Source organism: Phyllobates terribilis, unplaced genomic scaffold (genome assembly GCF_046119375.1).
Source record: "Phyllobates terribilis strain yellow unplaced genomic scaffold, ASM4611937v1 Scaffold_31__1_contigs__length_13893835, whole genome shotgun sequence".
Taxonomy (NCBI): Eukaryota; Metazoa; Chordata; class Amphibia; order Anura; family Dendrobatidae; genus Phyllobates; species Phyllobates terribilis.
Genome location: NW_027362791.1, coordinates 8,805,301 through 8,813,686, shown reverse-complemented (window position 1 = coordinate 8,813,686; position 8,386 = coordinate 8,805,301).

The following is an 8,386-nucleotide window of genomic DNA, read 5'->3' as shown; positions in this document are numbered from 1 at the left end:
GGAAAATTTCCACTAAATGAGGGAAAAATATGTGTGAGTGTACCCCAGGAGAGATCAAATAGTGTGTGGGTAAAATATATAGATATAACAGGGGTAAAATTGAAAAAAATTGAAAACATTTTTCTTTGGACTTAGTCATATTTCCGACATTTTTCAGACTTTCAGAAAGGGGAAAATGTCAGTGAGCGTTCCGATTTCAGTTCCAGAGCGATTCGCCTGATGAGTCCTTGATATTTAGTCGTTTTCAGCCAATTTTCTGACTTTTTGAAAATTTAACTTTTTTGGGAAAATATCCACTAAATGAGGGAAAAATATGTGTGAGGATACCTCAGGAGAGTTCGAAATGTGTGTGGTTAGAATACCCCCACGGGGGAAAAATTGAAAAAGTATTAAAAAATTTTTCTTGGACTTAGTCATCTTTCTGGCATTTTTCAGACTTTCAGAAAGGGGATAATGTCAGTGAGCGTTCTGATTTCAGTTCCAGAGCAATTTGCCTCATGAGTTCTTGATATTTAGTCGTTTTTAGCCAATTTTCGGACTTTTTGAAAACTTAACATTTTTGGGAAAATATCCACTAAATGAGGGAAAAATATGTATGATGGTACCCCAGGAGAGTTCCAAATGTGTGTGGGTAGAATATATATCCCACGGGGGTAAAATTGAAAAAAGTTTTAAAAAATTTTTTTGGGACTTAGTCATCTTTCCGGCATTTTTCAGACTTTCAGAGGGGGGAAAATGTCAGTGAGCGTTACAATTTCAGTTCCAGAGCAATTTGCCTGATGAGTTCTTGATATTTCGTTGTTTTCAGCCAATATTCTGACTTTTTGAAAATTTCACTTTTTGATGAAAATATCCATTAAATGAGGGAATAATATGTGTGAGGGTACCCAAGGAGAGTTCCAAATGTGTGTGGGTAGAATATATATATATAACGGGGGTAATTTTGAAAAAAGTTGAAAATAATATTTTTGGGACAGTCATTTTTCCGGCGTTTGTCACACTTATAGAGAGGTGAATATGTCAGTGAGCGCTCCGATTTCAGTTCCAGAGCGATTCGCCCAATGAGTCCTTGACATTTAGTCGTTTTTAGTCAATTTTCTGACTTTTTGAAAATTTCACTTTTTGGTGAAAATATCCATTAAATGAGGGAATAATATGTGTGAGGGTACCCCAGGAGAGTTCCAAATGTGTGTGGGTAGAAATTGAAACGGGGGTAAAATTACGGGGGTAAAATTGAAAAAAGTTGAAAAATTTTTTTTTTGGGACTTAGTAATTTTTCTGGCGTTTTTCACACTTTCAGAGAGGGGAAAATGTCAGTGAGCATTCCGATTTCAGTTGCAGAGTGATTCGCCCGATGAATCCTTTATATTTAGTCATTTTCAGCCAAATTTCTGACTTTTGGAAAATTTCATTTTTTCGTGAAAATATCAATTAAGTGAGATAATAATAAGTGTGAGGGTACCCCAGGAGAGTTTCAAATGTGTGTGGGTAGAATATATATCCCAAGGGGGGTAAAATTGAAAAAAGTTGAAAAAATTTTTTTTAGACTTAGTCATTTTTCCGGCGTTTGTCAGACTTTCAGAGAGGGGAAAATGTCAGTGAGCGTTCTGATTTCAGTTCCAGATCAATACGCCCGATGAGTCCTTTATATTTAGTCGTTTTCAGCCAATTTTCTGATTTTTTGAAAATTTCTCTTTTTGGTGAAAATATCCATTAAATGAGGGAATAACATGTGTGAGGGTACCCCAGGAGAGTTCGAAATGTGTGTGGGTAGTATATATATCCCACGGGGGTAAAATTGAAAAAAGTTGAAATTTTTTTTTTTTTCGACTTAGTCATTTTTACGGCGTTTGTCAGACTTTCAGAGAGGGAAAAATGTCAGTGAGCGTTCTGATTTCAGTTCCAGGGCGATTCGCTTGATGAGTCCTATATATTTAGCCATTTTCAGCCAGTTTTCGGACTTTTTGAAAATTTCACTTTTTGGTGAAAATATCCATTAAATGAGAGCATAATATGTGTGAGGGTACCTCTGGAGAATTTCAAATGTGTTTAGGTAGAATATATATCCCACAGCGGGTAAAATTGAAAAAAGTTTAAAAAAAATTTTTGGGGGGGATTTAGTCATTTTTCCTGCTTTTGTCAGACTTTCAGACAGGGGAAAATGTCAGTGAGCTTTCCGATTTCAGTTCCAGGGCGATTCGCGCGATGAGTCCTTTATATTTAGTCGTTTTCAGCCAATTTTCTGACTTTTTCAAAATTTCACTTTTTGGTGAAAATATCCATTAAATGAGGGAATAATATGTGTGATGGTACCCAGGACAGTTCCAAATGTGTGTGGGTAGAATATATATCCCACGGGGGTAAAATGGAAAAAAGTTTAAAATTTTTTTTTTTTGGGACTTAGTCATTTTTCCGGCGTTTGTCAGACTTTCAGAGAGGGGAAAGTGTCAGTGAGCATTCCGATTTCAGTTCCAGGGCGATTCGCGCGATGAGTCCTTTATGTAACGCTGGCGTCCCTGCCCTCTGCTAGGCAGGGACGCTGCTCCCCTCACCGCTCTGCTGTCAGCGCGCGCTCCTGCCCGGCGTCCTCTCCCCGCTCTGCTGTCAGCGCGCGCTCCGTCCCGGCGTCCTCCTCCTGCTCTGCTCTCAGCGCGCGCTCCTTCCCGGCCCCTGTGCTTAGGGCGCGCGCGCGCGCGCTCCCCTCCTCTTAAAGGGGCCGCGCGCGCCGCCCTAAAGAGTCCCCGGCCAATGGCCGGAGGACTTCATCATATATAAGGCACCTCCTCCAAAATGGAGGTGCCCGAGCAATGTTGTTTGCACCTGTGTCTCACCTGTGCTTCAGCCCTCAGGTCCCGTTGCCTGTTACCTGCCTGTTACCTGCCTGTTACCTGCCTGTTACCTGCCTGTTACCTGCCTGTTACCTGCCTGATTCCTGCCTGAATACTTGTTACCTGTCTGCCAGTCTGAGGTCCGACGGTCTGCCTTACTACTCCGGTCAGTCTGTCTATGGACCAGCTTGCCCGCTCACCTGGGAGCGCTTCTCCGTTACCTGCCTGCTTGCCAGCCCGGAGGCTCCGTTGTCACGTGCTGTGACCACCAGCTATCTCAGAGACTCTTGCCCGCTCACCTGGGAGCGCATCTCCGTTACCTGCCTGCTTGCCAGCCCGGAGGTCCCGTTGTCACGTGCGGTGACCACCAGCTATTCCAGAGACTCTTGCCCGCTCACCTGGGAGCGCTTCTCCGTTACCTGCCTGCCTGCCAGCCCGAAGGCTCCGCCGTCACGTGCCGTGACCACCTGCTATTCCAGAGACTCTCGCTTGCTCACCTGGGAGCACCCATCTACCATCTGCCTGCTAGCCTACCCGGAGGCTCTGCCATCACAGGTCGTACCTACCTCTTACCCAGAGACTGCCCTGATCACTTGCCGTATCTCCCTGTCCGTTCACCCAGAGACTGCCACCCGCTCCCTTACAAGGGCCGCCCCCTTGTATAGTAGCTCAGAGGTTCCGCCTCCCGGACCCGTTACAGTTTGCTCGGGCCATGGAACCCGGTGGCACCCAAGCTCCCTCGCTCACGGACCTGTGTCATGAACTGTCCCGTCAAAGGTCCCAACAGGAGTCCATCCTGGGTCACCTGAGGAATGTCAATACTCGCCTGGACACTCTGACAACACCACCTGCAACTACGGCCAGTACCATGGTATCCTTTTCCGGACCCCGGCTCTCTGCACCTCCTCGCTTCGGAGGCGACTCCGTCCTGGCTCGGGGCTTCATAAATCAGTGCACCCTGCATTTTGAACTATTGTCCCACCAGTTTAACTCCGACCGAGCCAAAATTGCATTCATCATGTCCCATCTCACCGGGGAGGCTCTGGCCTGGCTAAATCCTCTATGGGAGAGAGGAGACCCCCTGGTGTCCGACTTGCCTGCCTTTCTCACGGCTTTCAGGAAAGCCTTCGACGAACCCGGACGGAGGACCTCATCCGCATCTTCTCTGCTTCGCCTCCGTCAGGGAAGCCTCACCGTGGGCCAATATGCCATACGGTTCCGTACCCTTGCCTCGGAGCTGGCCTGGGATAACGAAGCCCTGGTATCCGTCTTCTGGGAGGGTCTGTCCGGCCGTATTAAAGATGAACTTGCTGGTCGGGACATTCCTACCACTCTCGATGATCTAATAACCCTTGCCACCCGGATTGACCTACGGTTCCAGGAGCGTGCCAAAGAGGTCACCCGTGAGAGAAGGATTCCACGTTTAGCTCCTACTTTCCAGGAACCCGTCATTCCTTCCGTTTCTCCCCAGGTACACTCTCCTGAGCCTATGCAGGTCGACCAGACCAAGATGGTCAAATCCCGTCAGGATTTCCGCCGTGCCGAGGGGAGCTGCTTCTACTGTGGCAGTAAGGAGCATCTGATCCGTGCCTGTCCGGAGAGGTCAGGAGAACGCCTGTATCTAGGTTCACTCAGTGGGGTCGATCTAGACAAAAATAAATCCTCTCCATCCCTGCTGTTGTCAGTCTCAATCATCTGCGGGGAGAATCGTTATTCCGAACTAGCCCAACTTGACTCTGGAGCAGCCGGAAATCTTATTTCACAGTCTCTGGTGGAGAAATTCCGCATCCCCACCAAACCTCTGGCTGTACCCTTGTCTGTTGTTGCCGTGGATGGGGGCCTCTTACCTCGCCCCATCCAATTCATCACCGAATCCATTACTCTGCAGGTGGGAATGCTGCATTCAGAGAGTATCTCCTTTCACGTTCTGCCTGGTCTCCCTCACGCCCTCTTGCTAGGTCTGCCTTGGCTCCAGAGACATGCACCCGTGCTTGACTGGCAAACCGGAGAAGTCCTTCACTGGGGACAGGCCTGTCATAAAACCTGCCTGGTTCCCGTCCATTCCGTCCGTCCCTCTCCTATCCCAGCTAATCTACCTGGACTTCCGATTCCTTATTGGTCTAGTGCTGATGTCTTTGTTAAGGAGGAGGCAGAGACATCACCACCTCATAGACCATGTGACTGCCCCATCGATCCCGCCAGAGTAATGCAGGTGGCTCCCGTGAGTCTAAATTGTCTCCCTCCTGGTAAGACGTTCGTATCGGTACCTGATCGGGAGAGAATCCTACACTGGGGTCATTCGTCTAAACTAGCGGACCACGCCGGTCGGAAAAAGACCCTCCAGCTCATTACCCGACACTACTGGTGGCCTAACCTGCACAAGGATGTTATGGACTTTGTTTCTGCCTGTGTGTCCTGCGCCCGCAACAAAGTTCCGAGACACCTGTCGGCCGGCCGCCTTCTTCCTCTGCCAGTACCTGCTGCCCCCTGGCAGCATTTAGCGATGGACCCTCCTCAATTCCGTCCTGGGGATAAAGTCTGGCTCTCGTCCAAATATGTCCGACTCAAGATCCCTTAATATAAGTTAGGGTCTCGGTTCATCGGCCCACTGGTGGTCATCGGTCAGATCAACCCGGTAGCCTATAAATTGAAACTCCCGGCCAACTTACGGATCCCTAACTCCTTCCATGTATCTCTCCTCAAACCTGTGGTACTTAACTCTTTTTCTAAGTCTACAGGTACGCCTCCTGCTCTGGTTTCTGCTGAGGACAAGTTTGAGGTAGAGAACATTCTTGCCAGCAAAAGGGTAAGAGGAAAGACCTTTTTTCTGGTAGATTGGAGGGGGTTTGGTCCTGAGGAGAGAACGTGGGAGCCCCGGGAGAACATCCATGCCCCTCTCATCCTAGCTAAATTTCTGTCTGGCCTAAAAAAGGGGGGGCCTAAAGGGGGGGGTACTGTAACGCTGGCGTCCCTGCCCTCTGCTAGGCAGGGACGCTGCTCCCCTCACCGCTCTGCTGTCAGCGCGCGCTCCTGCCCGGCGTCCTCTCCCCGCTCTGCTGTCAGCGCGCGCTCCGTCCCGGCGTCCTCCTCCTGCTCTGCTCTCAGCGCGCGCTCCTTCCCGGCCCCTGTGCTTAGGGCGCGCGCGCGCGCGCTCCCCTCCTCTTAAAGGGGCCGCGCGCGCCGCCCTAAAGAGTCCCCGGCCAATGGCCGGAGGACTTCATCATATATAAGGCACCTCCTCCAAAATGGAGGTGCCCGAGCAATGTTGTTTGCACCTGTGTCTCACCTGTGCTTCAGCCCTCAGGTCCCGTTGCCTGTTACCTGCCTGTTACCTGCCTGTTACCTGCCTGTTACCTGCCTGTTACCTGCCTGTTACCTGCCTGATTCCTGCCTGAATACTTGTTACCTGTCTGCCAGTCTGAGGTCCGACCGTCTGCCTTACTACTCCGGTCAGTCTGTCTATGGACCAGCTTGCCCGCTCACCTGGGAGCGCTTCTCCGTTACCTGCCTGCTTGCCAGCCCGGAGGCTCCGTTGTCACGTGCTGTGACCACCAGCTATCTCAGAGACTCTTGCCCGCTCACCTGGGAGCGCATCTCCGTTACCTGCCTGCTTGCCAGCCCGGAGGTCCCGTTGTCACGTGCGGTGACCACCAGCTATTCCAGAGACTCTTGCCCGCTCACCTGGGAGCGCTTCTCCGTTACCTGCCTGCCTGCCAGCCCGAAGGCTCCGCCGTCACGTGCCGTGACCACCTGCTATTCCAGAGACTCTCGCTTGCTCACCTGGGAGCACCCATCTACCATCTGCCTGCTAGCCTACCCGGAGGCTCTGCCATCACAGGTCGTACCTACCTCTTACCCAGAGACTGCCCTGATCACTTGCCGTATCTCCCTGTCCGTTCACCCAGAGACTGCCACCCGCTCCCTTACAAGGGCCGCCCCCTTGTATAGTAGCTCAGAGGTTCCGCCTCCCGGACCCGTTACACTTTATATTTAGTCGTTTTCAGCCAAATTTCTGACTTTTTGAAAATTTCACTTTTTGGTGAAAATATCCATTAAATGAGAAAATAATATGTGTGAGGGTACCTCTTGAGAATTTCAAATGTGTGTAGGTAGAATATATATCCCACGGGGAGTAAAATTGAAAAAATTTAAAAAAATTTTTTTTGGACTTAGTCATTTTTCCGGCGTTTGTCAGACTTTCAGAGAGGGGAAAATGTCAGTGAGCATTCCGAATTCAGTTCCAGAGTAATTCGCCCGATGAGTCCTTTATATTTAGTCATTTTAAGCCAGTTTTCTGACTTTTTAAAAATTTCACTTTTTGGCGAAAATGTCCATTAAATGAGGGAATAATAAGTGTGAGGGTACCCCAGGAGAGTTCCAAATGTGTGTGGGTAGAATATATATCCCACGGGGGGTAAAATTGAAAAAAGTTGAACATTTTTTTTTTTTCAACTTAGTCATTTTTCCGGCGTTTCTCAGACTTTCAGACATTGGAAAATGCCAGTGAGCATTCCGATTTCAGTTCCAGAGCAATTCGCCCGATTAGTCCTTTATATTTAGCCATTTTCAGCCAGTTTTCTGACTTTTTGATAATTTCACTTTTTGGTGAAAATATCCATTACATGAGGGAATAATATGTGTGAGGGTCCCCCAGGGGAGTTCCAAATGTGTGTGGGTAGAATACATATATGACTGGGGTAAAATTGAAAAAAGTTGAAAAAATTTTTTTTTGGACTTAGTAATTTTTCCGGCATTTGTCAGACTATCAGAGAGGGGAAAATGTCAGTGAGCATTCCGATTTCAGTTCCAGATTGATTCGCCCAATGAGTCCTTTATATATTTATTCGTTTTCAGCCAAATTTCTGACTTTTTGAAAATTTCACTTTTTGGTGAAAATATCCATTAAATGAGAGAATAATATGTGTGAGGGTACCTCTGGAGAATTTCAAATGTGTGCAGGTAGAATATATATCCCAAGGGGGTAAAATTGAAAAAATGTGAAAAATTTTTTTTGGACTTAGTCATTTTTCTGGCGTTTATCAGACTTTCAGATAGGGCAAATGTCAGTGAGCATTCCGATTTCAGTTCCAGAGCGGTTCGCCCAATGAGTCCTTGATATTTAGTCGTTTTCAGACAATTTTCTGGATTTTTGAAAATTTCACTTTTTGGTGAAAATATCCATTAAATGAGAGAATAATAAGTGTGAGGGTACCCCAGGAGAGATCCAAATGTTTGTGGGTAGAATATATATCCCACGGGGGGTAAAATTGAAAAAAGTTGAAAATTTTTTTGGGGGGACTTAGTCATTTTTACGGCATTTGTCAGACTTTCAGAGAGGGGAAAATGTCAGTGAGCGTTCTGATTTCAGTTCCAGAGTGATTCGCCTGATGAGTCCTTTATATTTAGTCGTTTTCAGCCAATTTTCAGACTTTTTGAAAATCTCACTTTTTGGTGAAAATATCCATTAACCCCTTAAGCTCCGCGGGTGATTTGCACGTTAATGACCGGGCCAATTTTTACAATTCTGACCACTGTCACTTTATGAGGTAATTACTCTG